The sequence below is a fragment of the Petromyzon marinus genome, chromosome 12, assembly GCF_048934315.1.
Source record: "Petromyzon marinus isolate PM22_M1 ecotype Great Lakes invasive population chromosome 12, UKy_Petmar_22M1.pri1.0, whole genome shotgun sequence".
Lineage (NCBI taxonomy): Eukaryota > Metazoa > Chordata > Hyperoartia > Petromyzontiformes > Petromyzontidae > Petromyzon > Petromyzon marinus.
The window spans coordinates 14,363,701-14,391,470 of record NC_133678.1 but is presented as its reverse complement, the minus strand read 5'-3'; the positions used below and the strand labels follow the sequence as shown (position 1 = coordinate 14,391,470).

Here is a 27,770-nt window from a genome sequence, read left to right as displayed (position 1 = left end):
GATTGTGAGCAGAGTGCCACCTAGCAGGAAAAGCAAATGCGCCAAGTTCAGCAAAAATCTGAGACGGAAGCACAGATGGCAATGAGAAAATGTGAATTAAACGTGGAGAGCAGAAGGGAATAGAAATGTTTTAGTCAATTGCCAAGGCCGACCAGACTTTATTTGGCAGACTATTCCAGATGATATGAATATTCATGTGAATTTGAATAAATATGAAAGCTATTTATGGTGATTTGCACACCCTGATACTGTTGAATAGCATTTTTTGTGCGTGTTAACTTTCCTATGTGGAATACACTGTAGATTTTGGAAGTGTAACAGTCTATTGTTGTTTATTTGGATAAAAGTGCATCGGCCGGGAATCGAACCCGGGCCTCCCGCGTGGCAGGCGAGAATTCTTCCAGTGAACCACCGATGCCTCATGTGTGTGGAGTGATTCTACGTGAGATGCATGCATACTAATCTTCTTTCAGTCGCGTGCAAGTGAGATTTCTCTGTGAACATTCGGCTCCTAACTTTCCCATTTTTCATGAATATCAGAAGATGATGATGGAGTTAATTGATTATATGCAAGTTATTGGGATGTTGTTAAAACTATTTCTTCACCTGTTATAAAGATTACGTAGAACGGTTTTCCGCAAGATAAATTATTCGACACCACTCGTCTCCAATACTAGTTATTGAAATTCGTTGACAAAATAACTGCGACCTGATTTTCGCTGCTGAAAGTGACCTCACCGTGTTTGTTGCTGCAAGTATACAAGGAAAAGTATCGGATGCGATGAATATTCTTTATTCACATGGAAACTCATTTTCTTGAAACCACTACACGTGCATTTTAATCGTTTATGATGTTGCTTCTCTGGATAAAAGTGCATTGGCCAGGAAGCCATCCCAGCGCTCCCACGTGGCAGTCCAGAATTCTACCACTGAATGATCTCTACCACATACCACTCGAATGTTTAAAGTGAGATGCATGAATTGTATTATTTTTTCCATCGTGCAAAATTGCGTTTTCTCTGTGTTTAGAACCTGACTTTTTACTTTTTTCATGTGACCAAAACGTTAGCTGGTGCATATGCATATGCAGTGGCTCAGAACCAAGTGAATCAGGGCCGGCGCTAGGGGCGTGCTGGGCTGTGCACTGCACCACCAAATGTCCTTTTTGGCTCATCCAGGTTTACTATTATTTGTGACATAGTGGCGCACACAACCGCTCGGTAGTCCCCAAAATCCAAGAGGAGCTGGAGCTAGGCCTCCAAGTGAACGATTATTTATTTTGCTGATTATTTGAGTACTTTATACTGTTGGCACAGCACTCTGCATTTTGTTATGCAGATACAAACTAACACGCTTTCTGTTGGACAAGCGTAGAAGTGTTTCCTTTTCAAACAATCAATGAGGCAGACCTGATATATGTATATATATATTTGGTAACCCAGAACCTGTGGTTGAAATTTTACATTCCAATTATAGGGGCCAGTTTTGCATAAAATGACTCCTCTTGACTTCCAACAAAGTAGGACTTCTTTTTATCAGCGATGGAGGAATTTTGGGCTGAGTTTACACCTGATCAAGATGGGAATGTGTACCTGATTGTGAGCAGAGTGCCACCTAGCAGGAAAAGCAAATGCGCCAAGTTCAGCAAAAATCTGAGACGGAAGCACAGATGGCAATGAGAAAATGTGAATTAAACGTGGAGAGCAGAAGGGAATAGAAATGTTTTAGTCAATTGCCAAGGCCGACCAGACTTTATTTGGCAGACTATTCCAGATGATATGAATATTCATGTGAATTTGAATAAATATGAAAGCTATTTATGGTGATTTGCACACCCTGATACTGTTGAATAGCATTTTTTGTGCGTGTTAACTTTCCTATGTGGAATACACTGTAGATTTTGGAAGTGTAACAGTCTATTGTTGTTTATTTGGATAAAAGTGCATCGGCCGGGAATCGAACCCGGGCCTCCCGCGTGGCAGGCGAGAATTCTACCACTGAACCACCGATGCCTCATGTGTGTGGAGTGATTCTACGTGAGATGCATGCATACTAATCTTCTTTCAGTCGCGTGCAAGTGAGACTTCTCTGTGAACATTCGGCTCCTAACTTTCCCATTTTTCATGAATATCAGAAGATGATGATGGAGTTAATTGATTATATGCAAGTTATTGGGATGTTGTTAAAACTATTTCTTCACCTGTTATAAAGATTACGTAGAACGGTTTTCCGCAAGATAAATTATTCGACACCACTCGTCTCCAATACTAGTTATTGAAATTCGTTGACAAAATAACTGCGACCTGATTTTCGCTGCTGAAAGTGACCTCACCGTGTTTGTTGCTGCAAGTATACAAGGAAAAGTATCGGATGCGATGAATATTCTTTATTCACATGGAAACTCATTTTCTTGAAACCACTACACGTGCATTTTAATCGTTTATGATGTTGCTTCTCTGGATAAAAGTGCATTGGCCAGGAAGCCATCCCAGCGCTCCCACGTGGCAGTCCAGAATTCTACCACTGAATGATCTCTACCACATACCACTCGAATGTTTAAAGTGAGATGCATGAATTGTATTATTTTTTCCATCGTGCAAAATTGCGTTTTCTCTGTGTTTAGAACCTGACTTTTTACTTTTTTCATGTGACCAAAACGTTAGCTGGTGCATATGCATATGCAGTGGCTCAGAACCAAGTGAATCAGGGCCGGCGCTAGGGGCGTGCTGGGCTGTGCACTGCACCACCAAATGTCCTTTTTGGCTCATCCAGGTTTACTATTATTTGTGACATAGTGGCGCACACAACCGCTCGGTAGTCCCCAAAATCCAAGAGGAGCTGGAGCTAGGCCTCCAAGTGAACGATTATTTATTTTGCTGATTATTTGAGTACTTTATACTGTTGGCACAGCACTCTGCATTTTGTTATGCAGATACAAACTAACACGCTTTCTGTTGGACAAGCGTAGAAGTGTTTCCTTTTCAAACAATCAATGAGGCAGACCTGATATATATATATATATATATTTGGTAACCCAGAACCTGTGGTTGAAATTTTACATTCCAATTATAGGGGCCAGTTTTGCATAAAATGACTCCTCTTGACTTCCAACAAAGTAGGACTTCTTTTTATCAGCGATGGAGGAATTTTGGGCTGAGTTTACACCTGATCAAGATGGGAATGTGTACCTGATTGTGAGCAGAGTGCCACCTAGCAGGAAAAGCAAATGCGCCAAGTTCAGCAAAAATCTGAGACGGAAGCACAGATGGCAATGAGAAAATGTGAATTAAACGTGGAGAGCAGAAGGGAATAGAAATGTTTTAGTCAATTGCCAAGGCCGACCAGACTTTATTTGGCAGACTATTCCAGATGATATGAATATTCATGTGAATTTGAATAAATATGAAAGCTATTTATGGTGATTTGCACACCCTGATACTGTTGAATAGCATTTTTTGTGCGTGTTAACTTTCCTATGTGGAATACACTGTAGATTTTGGAAGTGTAACAGTCTATTGTTGTTTATTTGGATAAAAGTGCATTGGCCGGGAATCGAACCCGGGCCTCCCGCGTGGCAGGCGAGAATTCTACCACTGAACCACCGATGCCTCATGTGTGTGGAGTGATTCTACGTGAGATGCATGCATACTAATCTTCTTTCAGTCGCGTGCAAGTGAGACTTCTCTGTGAACATTCGGCTCCTAACTTTCCCATTTTTCATGAATATCAGAAGATGATGATGGAGTTAATTGATTATATGCAAGTTATTGGGATGTTGTTAAAACTATTTCTTCACCTGTTATAAAGATTACGTAGAACGGTTTTCCGCAAGATAAATTATTCGACACCACTCGTCTCCAATACTAGTTATTGAAATTCGTTGACAAAATAACTGCGACCTGATTTTCGCTGCTGAAAGTGACCTCACCGTGTTTGTTGCTGCAAGTATACAAGGAAAAGTATCGGATGCGATGAATATTCTTTATTCACATGGAAACTCATTTTCTTGAAACCACTACACGTGCATTTTAATCGTTTATGATGTTGCTTCTCTGGATAAAAGTGCATTGGCCAGGAAGCCATCCCAGCGCTCCCACGTGGCAGTCCAGAATTCTACCACTGAATGATCTCTACCACATACCACTCGAATGTTTAAAGTGAGATGCATGAATGGTATTATTTTTTCCATCGTGCAAAATTGTGTTTTCTCTGTGTTTAGAACCTGACTTTTTACTTTTTTCATGTGACCAAAACGTTAGCTGGTGCATATGCATATGCAGTGGCTCAGAACCAAGTGAATCAGGGCCGGCGCTAGGGGCGTGCTGGGCTGTGCCCTGCACCACCAAATGTCCTTTTTGGCTCATCCAGGTTTACTATTATTTGTGACATAGTGGCGCACACAACAGCTCGGTAGTCCCCAAAATCCAAGAGGAGCTGGAGCTAGGTTTCCAAGTGAACGATTATTTATTTTGCTGATTATTTGAGTACTTTATACTGTTGGCACAGCACTCTGCATTTGTTATGCAGGTACAAACTATCACGCTTTCTGTTGGACAAGCGTGGAAGTGTTTCCTTTGCAAACAATCAATGAGGTAGACCTGATCTATATTTCGTAACCCAGAACCTGTGGTTGAAATTTTACATTCCAATTATAGGGGCCAGTTTTGCATAAAAGGACTACTCTTGACTTCCAACAAAGTAGGACTTCTTTTTATCAGCCATGGAGGAATTTTGGACTGAGTTTGCACCTGATCAAGATGGGAATATGTACCTGATTGTGAGCAGAGTGCCACCTAGCAGGAAAAGCAAATGCACCAAGTTCAGCAAAAATCTGAGACGGATGCACAGATGGCAATGAGAAAATGTGAATTAAACGTGGAGAGCAGAAGGGAATAGAAATGTTTTAGTCAATTGCCAAGGCCGACCAGACTTTATTTGGCAGACTGTTCCAGATGATATGAATATTCATGTTAATTTGAATAAATATGAAAGCTATTAATGGTGATTTGCACACACTAATACTGTTGAATAGCATATTTTGTGCGTGTTAACTTTCCTATGTGGAATACACTGTAGATTTTGTTAGTGTAACAGTCTATTGTTGTTTATTTGGATAAAAGTGCATCGGCTGGGTATCGCACCGGGCCTCCTGTGTGGCAGGCGAGAATTCTACCACTGAACCACCGATGCCTCATGTGGCTGGAGTGATTCTACGTGAGATGCATGAATACTAATCTTCTTTCAGTCGCGTGCAAGTGAGACTTCTCTGTGAACATTCGGCTGCTAACTTTCCCATTTTTCATTAATATCAGAAGATGATGATGGAGTTAATTGATTATATGCTAGTTATTGGGATGTTATATTCTTAGTTTTTTCGGTAAAGTCACGTTGAAGAGAAACAACAAAATAACAAAATATATATAAAACAATAAAAAAATTCTCACGACGTTTCGACCATAACTCAAACGGTCATCATCAGGTGTGTCGGTTTGCATAAATTTATTTTTAAAACGGCACATTTATTTATTTATAAAAAAAAAACGTTGGCGTCACGCGCAGCGATTGGCAGTTTGCCCAGGACTAGTCCATCTATTTTTTTTTAAAAGAGGAGGGGGGGGGACGAAATTTTTTATAATGTATGCTGTCTGAAAGCCACTGTAAGCGTGAACAATAAATCAAGAACTGAAATGATTTATCAAATCTTTCCAATGATTGCTAAGATAGAATCCATCTTCTCGGTTGAAATTGTCTCTGTGCTTGTATATGTGGATAGCCTCATGAACGAATCTCTCATGGAAGCCAGATGGCTTACAAAGAACCTCCGTCTTGGAAAAGTCAATGGCATGTGAGCCTACTGAATTAGAACAATGATCTGCTACGGCCGAGGTGTTGGTCCTACCGTGTTTAAGGTCTGCTTTATGTTCACGAATACGGTCCGAGACATGGCGTTTGGTTTCTCCAATGTAACTACTACCACAGAGGCAACTTAGTTTGTAGACACCAGGGTATTGTATGTCCGGAATCACATCTTTTACAGACGGAACCAGATCACGGATTTTATGTAATGTGTTGAAACGGACCTGGATCTTGTGTTTATTCAAGATTTTGGAGATCTTTTTTGTGATCCCAGCAATGTAGGGTAAAGTGATGGTTTTGAAAGGCTCCTCAAGAGGGTTCTTCTTCATGGTTTGAGTGATAGCTTTGCGGATTGTATAGTCGGAGTAACCATTAGCCCTAAGAGCTTGGTGTACGTGCTTGAGTTCACTGCTTATGTGTTCCTGGTCGGATATGCATTGGGCTCTATGATACAGAGTCTTGATGAGAGAATTCTTCTGTGATGGATGGTGGTGGGAATCCGGTTTCAGATAAGCATCCGTATGGGTAGCTTTCCTGTAGACAGAGTGGCTCATTGAACCATCAGGTCTCTTTTTAATTAGGACATCCAAAAAAGGTATCTTGCCATCTATTTCGACTTCCATGGTAAATCTGATGGCTGGGTGTATGGAATTGATGTGGTCGAAGAATTGGTCTAGAGCAGGCCGGCCATGTGGCCAGATGACAAAAGTGTCATCCACGTACCTCTTCCATAAGGTTGGGCGCAGAGTGGCAGTCTGGATGGCGTCAGTCTCAAATTTCTCCATGAAAATGTTAGCTATAACTGGAGAAAGGGGGGAGCCCATTGGGGTGCCCTCAGTTTGTTTGTAGAAAGTTCCATTCCAAGTGAAGTATGTATTGGTTAAACAGTGTCTCACCAGGGGGGGGTACCTCAGTGTTTAGTCCTTGATGAACCAAGTCTTGAATGATTGCAATGGTGTCAGGTACAGGAACCTTGGTGAATAAGGAAACTACATCAAAACTGACAAGCAGGTCGTCTGGGGACAGGGAAATACCCTTGATTGTTGATACCAGGTGAGTAGAATTTTGTACCGCAGAGGTGGTCTTTCCAGTGAAAGGACGCAGGATTTCAGACAAAAAACGAGCTAGTTTGTAGGTGGGGGAGCTGATAATAGAGACTATGGGACGAAGAGGTGTATCAACTTTATGTATTTTTGGTAAGCCGTATAATCTTGGTGGCCTGGCAGCAGAAGGTTTCAACGAAAACTGTTTAGATTGATCAATTAATGCGGTTGAATCAGAAATTATTTTGTTGGTTTGTGTGACGAGGCTGTTGGTGGGATCTCTTTTTATTTTTTTATAACTACCATCGTCGAGTAATTCTTTAATTTTGTTGTTGTATTCTATTTTATCCATGATGACAGTAGCATTGCCTTTGTCAGCTGAGAGAACTACAATATCATTCCTCTTTTTTAATTTATATAATTCAAAACGCTCATCTTTGCTGAGGTTGCTAGCTGGCATCTTAGCGTTTTTGAGGGTTGCAGCGATTTCAGATCTTGCTACGTCTGCAGCGATGTGACCCAGGCCCCTGAGAGCAACGTCTACTTGGGCAATTATATAATTTACTGGTATGTGTTTAGGTGTGACTGCAAAGTTTAGACCTTTAGCTAAAACGGATTTCAGACCATCGGAAATAGAACTGTTATTGCGATTAATTACGACTTTATTAACGTCTAACTTTTTGGTGTGTGGGTCCGGTCTTTTGTTGAAGAGGAGGTTAAATTTGGAAATCAGGTTTTCCTTACATTTGGTCGACATAGTAGCAGCTGAAGAGGCAGTCATATTGTCTACATGTTCCCAATCCGATGTGGACATTATTGCCGTCAATGATAAGTGTGATTTGTAGAGTGTCTTGTCTAACTGATCTAGTTCTGTGCGTATAAGTCTGATTTTTTCTGAGATAAGAGCTAAGCTAGTTTTGAAAAGAATTCGTTTCGCATTAGAAGAAGTTACAGCAGTAGAGGTCAGTGTAAATGTGATTGGTATTACCCCAGAGTCGCGGCATCTCTTCAGGAAGGTGAGAGACTCGATCAGCTGAGCTTTCTTATCCCGGAGTTTGTTGAAGGATCTTAAAGTTATGTGAAAACCCTCCCCGTAGAGGCGATTAAATTTTGATTTAAAGCTTTCGTGACTGCAGTAATTCATATTCTTAGTTTTTTCGGTAAAGTCACGTTGAAGAGAAACAACAAAATAACAAAATATATATAAAACAATAAAAAAATTCTCACGACGTTTCGACCATAAATCAAACGGTCATCATCAGGTGTGTCGGTTTGCATAAATTTATTTTTAAAACGGCACATTTATTTATTTATAAAAAAAAAACGTTGGCGTCACGCGCAGCGATTGGCAGTTTGCCCAGGACTAGTCCATCTATTTTTTTTGAAAAGAGGAGGGGGGGGGGACGAAATTTTTTATAATGTATGCTGTCTGAAAGCCACTGTAAGCGTGAACAATAAATCAAGAACTGAAATGATTTATCAAATCTTTCCAATGATTGCTAAGATAGAATCCATCTTCTCGGTTGAAATTGTCTCTGTGCTTGTATATGTGGATAGCCTCATGAACGAATCTCTCATGGAAGCCAGATAGCTTACAAAGAACCTCCGTCTTGGAAAAGTCAATGGCATGTGAGCCTACTGAATTAGAACAATGATCTGCTACGGCCGAGGTGTTGGTCCTACCGTGTTTAAGGTCTGCTTTATGTTCACGAATACGGTCCGAGACATGGCGTTTGGTTTCTCCAATGTAACTACTACCACAGAGGCAACTTAGTTTGTAGACACCAGGGTATTGTATGTCCGGAATCACATCTTTTACAGACGGAACCAGATCACGGATTTTATGTAATGTGTTGAAACGGACCTGGATCTTGTGTTTATTCAAGATTTTGGAGATTTTTTTTGTGATCCCAGCAATGTAGGGTAAAGTGATGGTTTTGAAAGGCTCCTCAAGAGGGTTCTTCTTCATGGTTTGAGTGATAGCTTTGCGGATTGTATAGTCGGAGTAACCATTAGCCCTAAGAGCTTGGTGTACGTGCTTGAGTTCACTGCTTATGTGTTCCTGGTCGGATATGCATTGGGCTCTATGATACAGAGTCTTGATGAGAGAATTCTTCTGTGATGGATGGTGGTGGGAATCCGGTTTCAGATAAGCATCCGTATGGGTAGCTTTCCTGTAGACAGAGTGGCTCATTGAACCATCAGGTCTCTTTTTAATTAGGACATCCAAAAAAGGTATCTTGCCATCTATTTCGACTTCCATGGTAAATCTGATGGCTGGGTGTATGGAATTGATGTGGTCGAAGAATTGGTCTAGAGCAGGCCGGCCATGTGGCCAGATGACAAAAGTGTCATCCACGTACCTCTTCCATAAGGTTGGGCGCAGAGTGGCAGTCTGGATGGCGTCAGTCTCAAATTTCTCCATGAAAATGTTAGCTATAACTGGAGAAAGGGGGGAGCCCATTGGGGTGCCCTCAGTTTGTTTGTAGAAAGTTCCATTCCAAGTGAAGTATGTATTGGTTAAACAGTGTCTCACCAGGGGGGGTACCTCAGTGTTTAGTCCTTGATGAACCAAGTCTTCAATGATTGCAATGGTGTCAGGTACAGGAACCTTGGTGAATAAGGAAACGACATCAAAACTGACAAGCAGGTCGTCTGGGGACAGGGAAATACCCTTGATTGTTGATACCAGGTGAGTAGAATTTTGTACCGCAGAGGTGGTCTTTCCAGTGAAAGGACGCAGGATTTCAGACAAAAAACGAGCTAGTTTGTAGGTGGGGGAGCTGATAGTAGAGACTATGGGACGAAGAGGTGTATCAACTTTATGTATTTTTGGTAAGCCGTATAATCTTGGTGGCCTGGCAGCAGAAGGTTTCAACGAAAACTGTTTAGATTGATCAATTAATTCAGTAGGCTCACATGCCATTGACTTTTCCAAGACAGAGGTTCTTTGTAAGCCATCTGGCTTCCATGAGAGATTCGTTCATGAGGCTATCCACATATACAAGCACAGAGACAATTTCAACCGAGAAGATGGATTCTATCTTAGCAATCATTGGAAAGATTTGATAAATCATTTCAGTTCTTGATTTATTGTTCACGCTTACAGTGGCTTTCAGACAGCATACATTATAAAAAATTTCGTCTCCCCCCTCCTCTTTTCAAAAAAAAATAGATGGACTAGTCCTGGGCAAACTGCCAATCGCTGCGCGTGACGCCAACGTTTTTTTTTTATAAATAAATAAATGTGCCGTTTTAAAAATAAATTTATGCAAACCGACACACCTGATGATGACCGTTTGAGTTATGGTCGAAACGTCGTGAGAATTTTTTTATTGTTTTATATATATTTTGTTATTTTGTTGTTTCTCTTCAACGTGACTTTACCGAAAAAACTAAGAATATGAATTACTGCAGTCACGAAAGCTTTAAATCAAAATTTAATCGCCTCTACGGGGAGGGTTTTCACATAACTTTAAGATCCTTCAACAAACTCCGGGATAAGAAAGCTCAGCTGATCGAGTCTCTCACCTTCCTGAAGAGATGCCGCGACTCTGGGGTAATACCAATCGCATTTACACTGACCTCTACTGCTGTAACTTCTTCTAATGCGAAACGAATTCTTTTCAAAACTAGCTTAGCTCTTATCTCAGAAAAAATCAGACTTATACGCACAGAACTAGATCAGTTAGACAAGACACTCTACAAATCACACTTATCATTGACGGCAATAATGTCCACATCGGATTGGGAACATGTAGACAATATGACTGCCTCTTCAGCTGCTACTATGTCGACCAAATGTAAGGAAAACCTGATTTCCAAATTTAACCTCCTCTTCAACAAAAGACCGGACCCACACACCAAAAAGTTAGACGTTAATAAAGTCGTAATTAATCGCAGTAACAGTTCTATTTCCGATGGTCTGAAATCCGTTTTAGCTAAAGGTCTAAACTTTGCAGTCACACCTAAACACATACCAGTTAATGATATAATTGCCCAAGTAGACGTTGCTCTCAGGGGCCTGGGTCACATCGCTGCAGACGTAGCAAGATCTGAAATCGCTGCAACCCTCAAAAACGCTAAGATGCCAGCTAGCAACCTCAGCAAAGATGAGCGTTTTGAATTATATAAATTAAAAAAGAGGAATGATATTGTAGTTCTCTCAGCTGACAAAGGCAATGCTACTGTCATCATGGATAAAATAGAATACAACAACAAAATTAAAGAATTACTCGACGATGGTAGTTATACAAAAATAAAAAGAGATCCCACCAACAGCCTCGTCACACAAACCAACAAAATAATTTCTGATTCAACCGCATTAATTGATCAATCTAAACAGTTTTCGTTGAAACCTTCTGCTGCCAGGCCACCAAGATTATACGGCTTACCAAAAATACATAAAGTTGATACACCTCTTCGTCCCATAGTCTCTACTATCAGCTCCCCCACCTACAAACTAGCTCGTTTTTTGTCTGAAATCCTGCGTCCTTTCACTGGAAAGACCACCTCTGCGGTACAAAATTCTACTCACCTGGTATCAACAATCAAGGGTATTTCCCTGTCCCCAGACGACCTGCTTGTCAGTTTTGATGTAGTTTCCTTATTCACCAAGGTTCCTGTACCTGACACCATTGCAATCATTGAAGACTTGGTTCATCAAGGACTAAACACTGAGGTACCCCCCCTGGTGAGACACTGTTTAACCAATACATACTTCACTTGGAATGGAACTTTCTACAAACAAACTGAGGGCACCCCAATGGGCTCCCCCCTTTCTCCAGTTATAGCTAACATTTTCATGGAAAAATTTGAGACTGACGCCATCCAGACTGCCACTCTGCGCCCAACCTTATGGAAGAGGTACGTGGATGACACTTTTGTCATCTGGCCACATGGCCGGCCTGCTCTAGACCAATTCTTCGACCACATCAATTCCATACACCCAGCCATCAGATTTACCATGGAAGTCGAAATAGATGGCAAGATACCTTTTTTGGATGTCCTAATTAAAAAGAGACCTGATGGTTCAATGAGCCACTCTGTCTACAGGAAAGCTACCCATACGGATGCTTATCTGAAACCGGATTCCCACCACCATCCATCACAGAAGAATTCTCTCATCAAGACTCTGTATCATAGAGCCCAATGCATATCCGACCAGGAACACATAAGCAGTGAACTCAAGCACGTACACCAAGCTCTTAGGGCTAATGGTTACTCCGACTATACAATCCGCAAAGCTATCACTCAAACCATGAAGAAGAACCCTCTTGAGGAGCCTTTCAAAACCATCACTTTACCCTACATTGCTGGGATCACAAAAAAGATCTCCAAAATCTTGAATAAACACAAGATGCAGGTCCGTTTCAACACATTACATAAAATCCGTGATCTGGTTCCGTCTGTAAAAGATGTGATTCCGGACATACAATACCCTGGTGTCTACAAACTAAGTTGCCTCTGTGGTAGTAGTTACATTGGAGAAACCAAACGCCATGTCTCGGACCGTATTCGTGAACATAAAGCAGACCTTAAACACGGTAGGACCAACACCTCGGCCGTAGCAGATCATTGTTCTAATTCAGTAGGCTCACATGCCATTGACTTTTCCAAGACGGAGGTTCTTTGAACCCCATCTGGCTTCCATGCGAGATTCGTTCATGAGGCTATCCACATATACAAGCACAGAGACAATTTCAACCGAGAAGATGGATTCTATCTTAGCAATCATTGGAAAGATTTGATAAATCATTTCAGTTCTTGATTTATTGTTCACGCTTACAGTGGCTTTCAGACAGCATACATTATAAAAAATTTCGTCTCCCCCCTCCTCTTTTCAAAAAAAATATAGATGGACTAGTCCTGGGCAAACTGCCAATTGCTGCGCGTGACGCCAACGTTTTTTTTAATTATAAATAAATAAATGTGCCGTTTTAAAAATAAATTTATGCAAACCGACACACCTGATGATGACCGTTTGAGTTATGGTCGAAACGTCGTGAGAATTTTTTATTGTTTTATATATATTTTGTTATTTTGTTGTTTCTCTTCAACGTGACTTTACCGAAAAAACTAAGAATATGAATTACTGCAGTCACGAAAGCTTTAAATCAAAATTTAATCGCCTCTACGGGGAGGGTTTTCACATAACTTTAAGATCCTTCAACAAACTCCGGGATAAGAAAGCTCAGCTGATCGAGTCTCTCACCTTCCTGAAGAGATGCCGCGACTCTGGGGTAATACCAATCGCATTTACACTGACCTCTACTGCTGTAACTTCTTCTAATGCGAAACGAATTCTTTTCAAAACTAGCTTAGCTCTTATCTCAGAAAAAATCAGACTTATACGCACAGAACTAGATCAGTTAGACAAGACACTCTACAAATCACACTTATCATTGACGGCAATAATGTCCACATCGGATTGGGAACATGTAGACAATATGACTGCCTCTTCAGCTGCTACTATGTCGACCAAATGTAAGGAAAACCTGATTTCCAAATTTAACCTCCTCTTCAACAAAAGACTGGACCCACACACCAAAAAGTTAGACGTTAATAAAGTCGTAATTAATCGCAGTAACAGTTCTATTTCCGATGGTCTGAAATCCGTTTTAGCTATAGGTCTAAACTTTGCAGTCACACCTAAACACATACCAGTTAATGATATAATTGCCCAAGTAGACGTTGCTCTCAGGGGCCTGGGTCACACCGCTGCAGACGTAGCAAGATCTGAAATCGCTGCAACCCTCAAAAACGCTAAGATGCCAGCTAGCAACCTCAGCAAAGATGAGCGTTTTGAATTATATAAATTAAAAAAGAGGAATGATATTGTAGTTCTCTCAGCTGACAAAGGCAATGCTACTGCCATCATGGATAAAATAGAATACAACAACAAAATTAAAGAATTACTCGACGATGGTAGTTATACAAAAATAAAAAGAGATCCCACCAACAGCCTCGTCACACAAACCAACAAAATAATTTCTGATTCAACCGCATTAATTGATCAATCTAAACAGTTTTCGTTGAAACCTTCTGCTGCCAGGCCACCAAGATTATACGGCTTACCAAAAATACATAAAGTTGATACACCTCTTCGTCCCATAGTCTCTACTATCAGCTCCCCCACCTACAAACTAGCTCGTTTTTTGTCTGAAATCCTGCGTCCTTTCACTGGAAAGACCACCTCTGCGGTACAAAATTCTACTCACCTGGTATCAACAATCAAGGGTATTTCCCTGTCCCCAGACGACCTGCTTGTCAGTTTTGATGTAGTTTCCTTATTCACCAAGGTTCCTGTACCTGACACCATTGCAATCATTGAAGACTTGGTTCATCAAGGACTAAACACTGAGGTACCCCCCCTGGTGAGACACTGTTTAACCAATACATACTTCACTTGGAATGGAACTTTCTACAAACAAACTGAGGGCACCCCAATGGGCTCCCCCCTTTCTCCGGTTATAGCTAACATTTTCATGGAGAAATTTGAGACTGACGCCATCCAGACTGCCACTCTGCGCCCAACCTTATGGAAGAGGTACGTGGATGACACTTTTGTCATCTGGCCACATGGCCGGCCTGCTCTAGACCAATTCTTCGACCACATCAATTCCATACACCCAGCCATCAGATTTACCATGGAAGTCGAAATAGATGGCAAGATACCTTTTTTGGATGTCCTAATTAAAAAGAGACCTGATGGTTCAATGAGCCACTCTGTCTACAGGAAAGCTACCCATACGGATGCTTATCTGAAACCGGATTCCCACCACCATCCATCACAGAAGAATTCTCTCATCAAGACTCTGTATCATAGAGCCCAATGCATATCCGACCAGGAACACATAAGCAGTGAACTCAAGCACGTACACCAAGCTCTTAGGGCTAATGGTTACTCCGACTATACAATCCGCAAAGCTATCACTCAAACCATGAAGAAGAACCCTCTTGAGGAGCCTTTCAAAACCATCACTTTACCCTACATTGCTGGGATCACAAAAAATATCTCCAAAATCTTGAATAAACACAAGATGCAGGTCCGTTTCAACACATTACATAAAATCCGTGATCTGGTTCCGTCTGTAAAAGATGTGATTCCGGACATACAATACCCTGGTGTCTACAAACTAAGTTGCCTCTGTGGTAGTAGTTACATTGGAGAAACCAAACGCCATGTCTCGGACCGTATTCGTGAACATAAAGCAGACCTTAAACACGGTAGGACCAACACCTCGGCCGTAGCAGATCATTGTTCTAATTCAGTAGGCTCACATGCCATTGACTTTTCCAAGACGGAGGTTCTTTGTAAGCCATCTGGCTTCCATGAGAGATTCGTTCATGAGGCTATCCACATATACAAGCACAGAGACAATTTCAACCGAGAAGATGGATTCTATCTTAGCAATCATTGGAAAGATTTGATAAATCATTTCAGTTCTTGATTTATTGTTCACGCTTACAGTGGCTTTCAGACAGCATACATTATAAAAAATTTCGTCTCCCCCCTCCTCTTTTCAAAAAAAAAATAGATGGACTAGTCCTGGGCAAACTGCCAATCGCTGCGCGTGACGCCAACGTTTTTTTTTATAAATAAATAAATGTGCCGTTTTAAAAATACATTTATGCAAACCGACACACCTGATGATGACCGTTTGAGTTATGGTCGAAACGTCGTGAGAATTTTTTATTGTTTTATATATATATTGTTATTTTGTTGTTTCTCTTCAACGTGACTTTACCGAAAAAACTAAGAATATGAATTACTGCAGTCACGAAAGCTTTAAATCAAAATTTAATCGCCTCTACGGGGAGGGTTTTCACATAACTTTAAGATCCTTCAACAAACTCCGGGATAAGAAAGCTCAGCTGATCGAGTCTCTCACCTTCCTGAAGAGATGCCGCGACTCTGGGGTAATACCAATCGCATTTACACTGACCTCTACTGCTGTAACTTCTTCTAATGCGAAACGAATTCTTTTCAAAACTAGCTTAGCTCTTATCTCAGAAAAAATCAGACTTATACGCACAGAACTAGATCAGTTAGACAAGACACTCTACAAATCACACTTATCATTGACGGCAATAATGTCCACATCGGATTGGGAACATGTAGACAATATGACTGCCTCTTCAGCTGCTACTATGTCGACCAAATGTAAGGAAAACCTGATTTCCAAATTTAACCTCCTCTTCAACAAAAGACCGGACCCACACACCAAAAAGTTAGACGTTAATAAAGTCGTAATTAATCGCAGTAACAGTTCTATTTCCGATGGTCTGAAATCCGTTTTAGCTAAAGGTCTAAACTTTGCAGTCACACCTAAACACATACCAGTTAATGATATAATTGCCCAAGTAGACGTTGCTCTCAGGGGCCTGGGTCACACCGCTGCAGACGTAGCAAGATTTGAAATCGCTGCAACCCTCAAAAACGCTAAGATGCCAGCTAGCAACCTCAGCAAAGATGAGCGTTTTGAATTATATAAATTAAAAAAGAGGAATGATATTGTAGTTCTCTCAGCTGACAAAGGCAATGCTACTGTCATCATGGATAAAATAGAATACAACAACAAAATTAAAGAATTACTCGACGATGGTAGTTATACAAAAATAAAAAGAGATCCCACCAACAGCCTCGTCACACAAACCAACAAAATAATTTCTGATTCAACCGCATTAATTGATCAATCTAAACAGTTTTCGTTGAAACCTTCTGCTGCCAGGCCACCAAGATTATACGGCTTACCAAAAATACATAAAGTTGATACACCTCTTCGTCCCATAGTCTCTACTATCAGCTCCCCCACCTACAAACTAGCTCGTTTTTTGTCTGAAATCCTGCGTCCTTTCACTGGAAAGACCACCTCTGCGGTACAAAATTCTACTCACCTGGTATCAACAATCAAGGGTATTTCCCTGTCCCCAGACGACCTGCTTGTCAGTTTTGATGTAGTTTCCTTATTCACCAAGGTTCCTGTACCTGACACCATTGCAATCATTGAAGACTTGGTTCATCAAGGACTAAACACTGAGGTACCCCCCCTGGTGAGACACTGTTTAACCAATACATACTTCACTTGGAATGGAACTTTCTACAAACAAACTGAGGGCACCCCAATGGGCTCCCCCCTTTCTCCAGTTATAGCTAACATTTTCATGGAGAAATTTGAGACTGACGCCATCCAGACTGCCACTCTGCGCCCAACCTTATGGAAGAGGTACGTGGATGACACTTTTGTCATCTGGCCACATGGCCGGCCTGCTCTAGACCAATTCTTCGACCACATCAATTCCATACACCCAGCCATCAGATTTACCATGGAAGTCGAAATAGATGGCAAGATACCTTTTTTGGATGTCCTAATTAAAAAGAGACCTGATGGTTCAATGAGCCACTCTGTCTACAGGAAAGCTACCCATACGGATGCTTATCTGAAACCGGATTCCCACCACCATCCATCACAGAAGAATTCTCTCATCAAGACTCTGTATCATAGAGCCCAATGCATATCCGACCAGGAACACATAAGCAGTGAACTCAAGCACGTACACCAAGCTCTTAGGGCTAATGGTTACTCCGACTATACAATCCGCAAAGCTATCACTCAAACCATGAAGAAGAACCCTCTTGAGGAGCCTTTCAAAACCATCACTTTACCCTACATTGCTGGGATCACAAAAAATATCTCCAAAATCTTGAATAAACACAAGATGCAGGTCCGTTTCAACACATTACATAAAATCCGTGATCTGGTTCCGTCTGTAAAAGATGTGATTCCGGACATACAATACCCTGGTGTCTACAAACTAAGTTGCCTCTGTGGTAGTAGTTACATTGGAGAAACCAAACGCCATGTCTCGGACCGTATTCGTGAACATAAAGCAGACCTTAAACACGGTAGGACCAACACCTCGGCCGTAGCAGATCATTGTTCTAATTCAGTAGGCTCACATGCCATTGACTTTTCCAAGACGGAGGTTCTTTGTAAGCCATCTGGCTTCCATGAGAGATTCGTTCATGAGGCTATCCACATATACAAGCACAGAGACAATTTCAACCGAGAAGATGGATTCTATCTTAGCAATCATTGGAAAGATTTGATAAATCATTTCAGTTCTTGATTTATTGTTCACGCTTACAGTGGCTTTCAGACAGCATACATTATAAAAAATTTCGTCTCCCCCCTCCTCTTTTCAAAAAAAAAATAGATGGACTAGTCCTGGGCAAACTGCCAATCGCTGCGCGTGACGCCAACGTTTTTTTTTATAAATAAATAAATGTGCCGTTTTAAAAATACATTTATGCAAACCGACACACCTGATGATGACCGTTTGAGTTATGGTCGAAACGTCGTGAGAATTTTTTAGTGTTTTATATATATATTGTTATTTTGTTGTTTCTCTTCAACGTGACTTTACCGAAAAAACTAAGAATATGAATTACTGCAGTCACGAAAGCTTTAAATCAAAATTTAATCGCCTCTACGGGGAGGGTTTTCACATAACTTTAAGATCCTTCAACAAACTCCGGGATAAGAAAGCTCAGCTGATCGAGTCTCTCACCTTCCTGAAGAGATGCCGCGACTCTGGGGTAATACCAATCGCATTTACACTGACCTCTACTGCTGTAACTTCTTCTAATGCGAAACGAATTCTTTTCAAAACTAGCTTAGCTCTTATCTCAGAAAAAATCAGACTTATACGCACAGAACTAGATCAGTTAGACAAGACACTCTACAAATCACACTTATCATTGACGGCAATAATGTCCACATCGGATTGGGAACATGTAGACAATATGACTGCCTCTTCAGCTGCTACTATGTCGACCAAATGTAAGGAAAACCTGATTTCCAAATTTAACCTCCTCTTCAACAAAAGACCGGACCCACACACCAAAAAGTTAGACGTTAATAAAGTCGTAATTAATCGCAGTAACAGTTCTATTTCCGATGGTCTGAAATCCGTTTTAGCTAAAGGTCTAAACTTTGCAGTCACACCTAAACACATACCAGTTAATGATATAATTGCCCAAGTAGACGTTGCTCTCAGGGGCCTGGGTCACACCGCTGCAGACGTAGCAAGATCTGAAATCGCTGCAACCCTCAAAAACGCTAAGATGCCAGCTAGCAACCTCAGCAAAGATGAGCGTTTTGAATTATATAAATTAAAAAAGAGGAATGATATTGTAGTTCTCTCAGCTGACAAAGGCAATGCTACTGTCATCATGGATAAAATAGAATACAACAACAAAATTAAAGAATTACTCGACGATGGTAGTTATACAAAAATAAAAAGAGATCCCACCAACAGCCTCGTCACACAAACCAACAAAATAATTTCTGATTCAACCGCATTAATTGATCAATCTAAACAGTTTTCGTTGAAACCTTCTGCTGCCAGGCCACCAAGATTATACGGCTTACCAAAAATACATAAAGTTGATACACCTCTTCGTCCCATAGTCTCTACTATCAGCTCCCCCACCTACAAACTAGCTCGTTTTTTGTCTGAAATCCTGCGTCCTTTCACTGGAAAGACCACCTCTGCGGTACAAAATTCTACTCACCTGGTATCAACAATCAAGGGTATTTCCCTGTCCCCAGACGACCTGCTTGTCAGTTTTGATGTAGTTTCCTTATTCACCAAGGTTCCTGTACCTGACACCATTGCAATCATTGAAGACTTGGTTCATCAAGGACTAAACACTGAGGTACCCCCCCTGGTGAGACACTGTTTAACCAATACATACTTCACTTGGAATGGAACTTTCTACAAACAAACTGAGGGCACCCCAATGGGCTCCCCCCTTTCTCCAGTTATAGCTAACATTTTCATGGAAAAATTTGAGACTGACGCCATCCAGACTGCCACTCTGCGCCCAACCTTATGGAAGAGGTACGTGGATGACACTTTTGTCATCTGGCCACATGGCCGGCCTGCTCTAGACCAATTCTTCGACCACATCAATTCCATACACCCAGCCATCAGATTTACCATGGAAGTCGAAATAGATGGCAAGATACCTTTTTTGGATGTCCTAATTAAAAAGAGACCTGATGGTTCAATGAGCCACTCTGTCTACAGGAAAGCTACCCATACGGATGCTTATCTGAAACCGGATTCCCACCACCATCCATCACAGAAGAATTCTCTCATCAAGACTCTGTATCATAGAGCCCAATGCATATCCGACCAGGAACACATAAGCAGTGAACTCAAGCACGTACACCAAGCTCTTAGGGCTAATGGTTACTCCGACTATACAATCCGCAAAGCTATCACTCAAACCATGAAGAAGAACCCTCTTGAGGAGCCTTTCAAAACCATCACTTTACCCTACATTGCTGGGATCACAAAAAATATCTCCAAAATCTTGAATAAACACAAGATGCAGGTCCGTTTCAACACATTACATAAAATCCGTGATCTGGTTCCGTCTGTAAAAGATGTGATTCCGGACATACAATACCCTGGTGTCTACAAACTAAGTTGCCTCTGTGGTAGTAGTTACATTGGAGAAACCAAACGCCATGTCTCGGACCGTATTCGTGAACATAAAGCAGACCTTAAACACGGTAGGACCAACACCTCGGCCGTAGCAGATCATTGTTCTAATTCAGTAGGCTCACATGCCATTGACTTTTCCAAGACGGAGGTTCTTTGTAAGCCATCTGGCTTCCATGAGAGATTCGTTCATGAGGCTATCCACATATACAAGCACAGAGACAATTTCAACCGAGAAGATGGATTCTATCTTAGCAATCATTGGAAAGATTTGATAAATCATTTCAGTTCTTGATTTATTGTTCACGCTTACAGTGGCTTTCAGACAGCATACATTATAAAAAATTTCGTCTCCCCCCTCCTCTTTTCAAAAAAAATATAAATGGACTAGTCCTGGGCAAACTGCCAATCGCTGCGCGTGACGCCAACGTTTTTTTTTATTATAAATAAATAAATGTGCCGTTTTAAAAATTAATTTATGCAAACCGACACACCTGATGATGACCGTTTGAGTTATGGTCGAAACGTCGTGAGAATTTTTTATTGTTTTATATATATTTTGTTATTTTGTTGTTTCTCTTCAACGTGACTTTACCGAAAAAACTAAGAATATGAATTACTGCAGTCACGAAAGCTTTAAATCAAAATTTTATTGGGATGTTGTTAAAAATATTTCTTCACCTGTTATAAAGATTGCGTAGAACGGCTTTCCACAAGATAAATTATTCGACACCACTCGTCTCCAATACAAGTTATTGAACTTCGTTGATAAAATAACTGCGACCTGATTTTCGCTGCTGAAAGTGACCTCACCGTGTTTATTGCTGCAAGTATACAAGGAAAAGTATCGGATGCGATGAATATTCTTTAGTCACATGGAAACTCATTTTCTTTAAACCACTACACGTGCATTTTAATCGTTTATGATGTTGCTTCTCTGGATAAAAGTGCATTGGCCAGGAATCCATCCCAGCGCTCCCACGTGGCAGTCCACAATTCTACCATTGAATGATCTCTACCACATACCACTCGAATGTTTAAAGTGAGATGCATAAACACTATTCTTTTTTCCATCGTGCAAATTTGAGTTTTCTCTGTGTGTATTTAGAACCTGACTTTTTACTTTTTTCATCACGAGCTGCAGATGATGGTGGGTTTTTTGCTCGATTCGCTACAAATTTACAGTCTATTGTTGTTTATTTGGATAAAAGTGCATCGGCCGGCAATCGAACCCGGGCCTCCCGCGTGGCAGGCGAGAATTCTACCACTGAACCACCGATGCCTCATGTTATTGTAGTGATTCTACGTGAGATGCATGCATACTAATCTTCTTTCAGTCGCATGCAAATGAGACTTCTCCGTGTACATTCGGCTCCTGACTTTCCCATTTTTAATTTATGATGTTGCTTATCTGGATAAAAGTACATTTGCCAGGAATCCATCTCAGCGCTCCCACGTGGCAGTCCAGAATTCTACCACTGATTCACCTCTACCACATACCACTCGAATGTTTAAAGTGAGATGCATGAATGGTATTATTTTTTCCATCGTGCAAAATTGCGTTTTCTCTGTGTTTTTAGAACCTGACTTTTTACTTTTTTCATGTGGCCAAAACGTTAGCTGGTGCATATGCATATGCAGTGGCTCAGAACCAAGTGAATCAGGGCCGGCGCTAGGGGCGTGCTGGGCTGTGCCCTGCACCACCAAATGTCCTTTTTGGCTCATCCAGGTTTACTATTATTTGTGACATAGTGGCGCACACAACCGCTCGGTAGTCCCCAAAATCCCAGAGGAGCTGGAGCTAGGCCTCCAAGTGAACGATTATTTACTTTGCTGATTATTTGAGTACTTTATACTGTTGGAACAGCACTCTGCATTTTGTTATGCAGATACAAACTAACACGGTTTCTGTTGGACAAGCGTAGAAGTGTTTCCTTTTCAAACAATCAATGAGGCAGACCTGATATATATATTTGGTAACCCAGAACCTGTGGTTGAAATTTTACATTCCAATTATAGGGGCCAGTTTTGCATAAAAGGACTCCTCTTGACTTACAACAAAGTAGGACTTCTTTTTATCAGCGATGGAGGAATTTTGGGCTGAGTTTACACCTGATCAAGATGGGAATGTGTACCTGATTGTGAGCAGAGTGCCACCTAGCAGGAAAAGCAAATGCGCCAAGTTCATTAAAAATCTGAGACGGAAGCACAGATGGCAATGAGAAAATGTGAATTAAACGTGGAGAGCAGAAGGGAATAGAAATGTTTTTCGTCAATTGCAAAGGCCGACCAGACTTTATTTGGCAGACTATTCCAGATGATATGAATATTCATGTGAATTTGAATAAATATGAAAGCTATTTATGGTGATTTGCACACACTGATACTGTTGAATAGCATTTTTTGTGCGTGTTAACTTTCCTATGTGGAATACACTGAAGATGTTGGAAGTGTAACAGTCTATTCTTGTTCATTTGGCTAAAAGTGCATCGGCCGGGAATTGAACCCGGGCCTCCCACGTGGCAGGCGAGAATTCTTCCACTGAACCACCGATGCCTCATGTGTTTGCCGTGATTCTATGTGAGATGCATGCATACTAATCTTCTTTCAGTCGCGTGCAAGTGAGACTTCTCTGTGAACATTCGGCTCCTAACTTTCCCATTTTTCATGAATATCAGAAGATGATGATGGAGTTAATTAATTATATGCAAGTTATTGGGATGTTGTTAAAACTATTTCTTCACCTGTTATAAAGATTACGTAGAACGGTTTTCCGCAAGAAAAATTATTCGACACCACTCGTCTCCAATACTAGTTATTGAAATTCGTTGATAAAAAAACTGCGACCTGATTTTCGCTGCTGAAAGTGACCTCACCGTGTTTGTTGCTGCAAGTATACAAGGAAAAGTATCGGATGCGATGAATATTCTTTATTCACATGGAAACTCATTTTCTTGAAACCACTACACGTGCATTTTAATCGTTTATGATGTTGCTTCTCTGGATAAAAGTGCATTGGCCAGGAAGCCATCCCAGCGCTCCCACGTGGCAGTCCAGAATTCTACCACTGAATGAGCTCTACCACATACCACTCGAATGTTTAAAGTGAGATGCATGAATGGTATTATTTTTTCCATCGTGCAAAATTGCGTTTTCTCTGTGTTTAGAACCTGACTTTTTACTTTTTTCATGTGACCAAAACGTTAGCTGGTGCATATGCATATGCAGTGGCTCAGAACCAAGTGAATCAGGGCCGGCGCTAGGGGCGTGCTGGGCTGTGCCCTGCACCACCAAATGTCCTTTTTGGCTCATCCAGGTTTACTATTATTTGTGACATAGTGGCGCACACAACCGCTCGGTAGTCCCCAAAATCCAAGAGGAGCTGGAGCTAGGCCTCCAAGTGAACGATTATTTATTTTGCTGATTATTTGAGTACTTTATACTGTTGGCACAGCACTCTGCATTTGTTATGCAGGTACAAACTATCACGCTTTCTGTTGGACAAGCGTGGAAGTGTTTCCTTTGCAAACAATCAATGAGGTAGACCTGATCTATATTTCGTAACCCAGAACCTGTGGTTGAAATTTTACATTCCAATTATAGGGGCCAGTTTTGCATAAAAGGACTACTCTTGACTTCCAACAAAGTAGGACTTCTTTTTATCAGCCATGGAGGAATTTTGGGCTGAGTTTGCACCTGATCAAGATGGGAATGTGTACCTGATTGTGAGCAGAGTGCCACCTAGCAGGAAAAGCAAATGCGCCAAGTTCAGCAAAAATCTGAGACGGATGCACAGATGGCAATGAGAAAATGTGAATTAAACGTGGAGAGCAGAAGGGAATAGAAATGTTTTAGTCAATTGCCAAGGCCGACCAGACTTTATTTGGCAGACTATTCCAGATGATATGAATATTCATGTGAATTTGAATAAATATGAAAGCTATTCATGGTGATTTGCACACACTGATACTGTTGAATAGCATATTTTGTGCGTGTTAACTTTCCTATGTGGAATACACTGTAGATTTTGGAAGTGTAACAGTCTATTGTTGTTTATTTGGATAAAAGTGCATCGGCTGGGTATCGCACCGGGCCTCCCGTGTGGCAGGCGAGAATTCTACCACTGAACCACCGATGCCTCATGTGGCTAGAGTGATTCTACGTGAGATGCATGAATACTAATCTTCTTTCAGTCGCATGCAAGTGAGACTTCTCTGTGAACATTCGGCTCCTAACTTTCCCATTTTTCATTAATATCAGAAGATGATGATGGAGTTAATTGATTATATGCAAGTTATTGGGATGTTGTTAAAAATATTTCTTCACCTGTTATAAAGATTGCGTAGAACGGCTTTCCACAAGATAAATTATTCGACACCACTCGTCTCCAATACAAGTTATTGAACTTCGTTGATAAAATAACTGCGACCTGATTTTCGTTGCTGAAAGTGACCTCACCGTGTTTGTTGCTGCAAGTATACAAGGAAAAGTATCGGATGCGATGAATATTCTTTATTCACATGGAAACTCATTTTCTTGAAACCACTACACGTGCATTTTAATCGTTTATGATGTTGCTTCTCTGGATAAAATTGCATTGGCCAGGAATCCATCCCAGCGCTCCCACGTGGCAGTCCAGAATTCTACCATTGAATGATCTCTAACACATACCACTCGAATGTTTAAAGTGAGATGCATAAACACTATTCTTTTTTCCATTGTGCAAATTTGCGTTTTCTCTGTGTGTATTTAGAACCTGACTTTTTACTTTTTTCATCACGAGCTGCAGATGATGGTGGGTTTTTTGCTCGATTCGCTACAAATTTACAGTCTATTGTTGTTTATTTGGATAAAAGTGCATCGGCCGGGAATCGAACCCGGGCCTCCCGCGTGGCAGGCGAGAATTCTACCACTGAACCACCGATTCCTCATAAGTTTGGAGTGATTCTACGTGAGATACATGCATACTAATCTTCTTTCAGTCGCGTGCAAATGAGACTTCTCCGTGTACATTCGGCTTCTGACTTTCCCATTTTTAATTTATGATGTTGCTTATCTGGATAAAAGTACATTTGCCAGGAATCCATCTCAGCGCTCCCACGTGGCAGTCCAGAATTCTACCACTGATTCACCTCTACCACATACCACTCGAATGTTTAAAGTGAGATGCATGAATGGTATTATTTTTTCCATCGTGCAAAATTGCGTTTTCTCTGTGTATTTAGAACCTGACTTTTTACTTTTTTCATGTGGCCAAAACGTTAGCTGGTGCATATGCATATGCAGTGGCTCAGAACCAAGTGAATCAGGGCCGGCGCTAGGGGCGTGCTGGGCTGTGCCCTGCACCACCAAATGTCCTTTTTGGCTCATCCAGGTTTACTATTATTTGTGACATAGTGGCGCACACAACCGCTCGGTAGTCCCCAAAATCCCAGAGGAGCTGGAGCTAGGCCTCCAAGTGAACGATTATTTATTTTGCTGATTATTTGAGTACTTTATACTGTTGGAACAGCACTCTGCATTTTGTTATGCAGATACAAACTAACACGCTTTCTGTTGGACAAGCGTAGAAGTGTTTCCTTTTCAAACAATCAATGAGGCAGACCTGATATATATATATTTGGTAACCCAGAACCTGTGGTTGAAATTTTACATTCCAATTATAGGGGCCAGTTTTGCATAAAAGGACTCCTCTTGACTTCCAACAAAGTAGGACTTATTTTTATCAGCGATGGAGGAATTTTGGGCTGAGTTTACACCTGATCAAGATGGGAATGTGTACCTGATTGGGAGCAGAGTGCCACCTAGCAGGAAAAGCAAATGCGCCAAGTTCATTAAAAATCTGAGACGGAAGCACAGATGGCAATGAGAAAATGTGAATTAAACGTGGAGAGCAGAAGGGAATAGAAATGTTTTTCGTCAATTGCAAAGGCCGACCAGACTTTATTTGGCAGACTATTCCAGATGATATGAATATTCATGTGAATTTGAATAAATATGAAAGCTATTTATGGTGATTTGCACACACTGATACTGTTGAATAGCATTTTTTGTGCGTGTTAACTTTCCTATGTGGAATACACTGAAGATATTGGAAGTGTAACAGTCTATTCTTGTTCATTTGGCTAAAAGTGCATCGGCCGGGAATTGAACCCGGGCCTCCCGCGTGGCAGGCGAGAATTCTACCACTGAACCACCGATGCCTCATGTGTTTGGCGTGATTCTATGTGAGATGCATGCATACTAATCTTCTTTCAGTCGCGTGCAAGTGAGACTTCTCTGTGAACATTCGGCTGCTAACTTTCCCATTTTTCATTAATATCAGAAGATGATGATGGAGTTAATTGATTATATGCAAGTTATTGGGATGTTGTTAAAAATATTTCTTCACCTGTTATAAAGATTGCGTAGAACGGCTTTCCACAAGATAAATTATTCGACACCACTCGTCTCCAATACTAGTTATTGAACTTCGTTGATAAAATAACTGCGACCTGATTTTCGCTGCTGAAAGTGACCTCACCGTGTTTGTTGCTGCAAGTATACAAGGAAAAGAATCGGATGCGATGAATATTCTTTATTCACATGGAAACTCATTTTCTTGAAACCACTACACGTGCATTTTAATCGTTTATGATGTTGCTTCTCTGGATAAAAGTGCATTGGCCAGGAATCCATCCCAGCGCTCCCACGTGGCAGTCCAGAATTCTACCACTGAATGATCTCTACCACATACCACTGGAATGTTTAAAGTAAGATGCATAAACACTATTCTTTTTTCCATCGTGCAAATTTGCGTTTTCTCTGTGTGTATTTAGAACCTGACTTTTTACTTTTTTCATCACGAGCTGCAGATGATGGTGGGTTTTTTGCTCGATTCGCTACAAATTTACAGTCTATTGTTGTTTATTTGGATAAAAGTGCATCGGCCGGGAATCGAACCCGGGCCTCCCGCGTGGCAGGCGAGAATTCTACCACTGAACCACCGATGCCTCATGTCATTGAAGTGATTCTACGTGAGATGCATGCATACTAATCTTCTTTCAGTCGCGTGCAAATGAGACTTCTCCGTGTACATTCGGCTTCTGACTTTCCCATTTTTAATTTATGATGTTGCTTATCTGGATAAAAGTACATTTGCCAGGAATCCATCTCAGCGCTCCCACGTGGCAGTCCAGAATTCTACCACTGATTCACCTCTACCACATACCACTCGAATGTTTAAAGTGAGATGCATGAATGGTATTATTTTTTCCATCGTGCAAAATTGCGTTTTCTCTGTGTTTTTAGAACCTGACTTTTTACTTTTTTCATCACGAGCTGCAGATGATGGTGGGTTTTTTGCTCGATTCG

At 41.0% G+C, this 27,770-nt stretch overlaps 8 non-coding genes across 8 annotated transcripts; all 8 read right to left on the bottom strand.

Moving 5' to 3' along the window:
• Nucleotides 1–347: 347 nt before the first annotated feature.
• TRNAG-GCC (transfer RNA glycine (anticodon GCC)) lies at nucleotides 348–418 on the bottom strand. Its single transcript has one exon. It is a non-coding gene; the product is annotated as a tRNA-Gly (tRNA).
• Nucleotides 419–1,941: 1,523 nt separating this feature from the next.
• On the bottom strand, nucleotides 1,942–2,012 carry TRNAG-GCC (transfer RNA glycine (anticodon GCC)). Its single transcript has one exon. It is a non-coding gene; the product is annotated as a tRNA-Gly (tRNA).
• A 1,525-nt stretch (nucleotides 2,013–3,537) lies between these two features.
• TRNAG-GCC (transfer RNA glycine (anticodon GCC)) lies at nucleotides 3,538–3,608 on the bottom strand. Its single transcript has one exon. It is a non-coding gene; the product is annotated as a tRNA-Gly (tRNA).
• An 18,020-nt stretch (nucleotides 3,609–21,628) lies between these two features.
• TRNAG-GCC (transfer RNA glycine (anticodon GCC)) lies at nucleotides 21,629–21,699 on the bottom strand. The gene has a single exon. It is a non-coding gene; the product is annotated as a tRNA-Gly (tRNA).
• Nucleotides 21,700–22,902: 1,203 nt separating this feature from the next.
• Nucleotides 22,903–22,973, bottom strand: TRNAG-GCC (transfer RNA glycine (anticodon GCC)). The gene has a single exon. It is a non-coding gene; the product is annotated as a tRNA-Gly (tRNA).
• Nucleotides 22,974–25,273: 2,300 nt separating this feature from the next.
• Nucleotides 25,274–25,344, bottom strand: TRNAG-GCC (transfer RNA glycine (anticodon GCC)). The gene has a single exon. It is a non-coding gene; the product is annotated as a tRNA-Gly (tRNA).
• Nucleotides 25,345–26,549: 1,205 nt separating this feature from the next.
• Nucleotides 26,550–26,620, bottom strand: TRNAG-GCC (transfer RNA glycine (anticodon GCC)). The gene has a single exon. It is a non-coding gene; the product is annotated as a tRNA-Gly (tRNA).
• A 718-nt stretch (nucleotides 26,621–27,338) lies between these two features.
• On the bottom strand, nucleotides 27,339–27,409 carry TRNAG-GCC (transfer RNA glycine (anticodon GCC)). Its single transcript has one exon. It is a non-coding gene; the product is annotated as a tRNA-Gly (tRNA).
• Nucleotides 27,410–27,770: the final 361 nt, after the last annotated feature.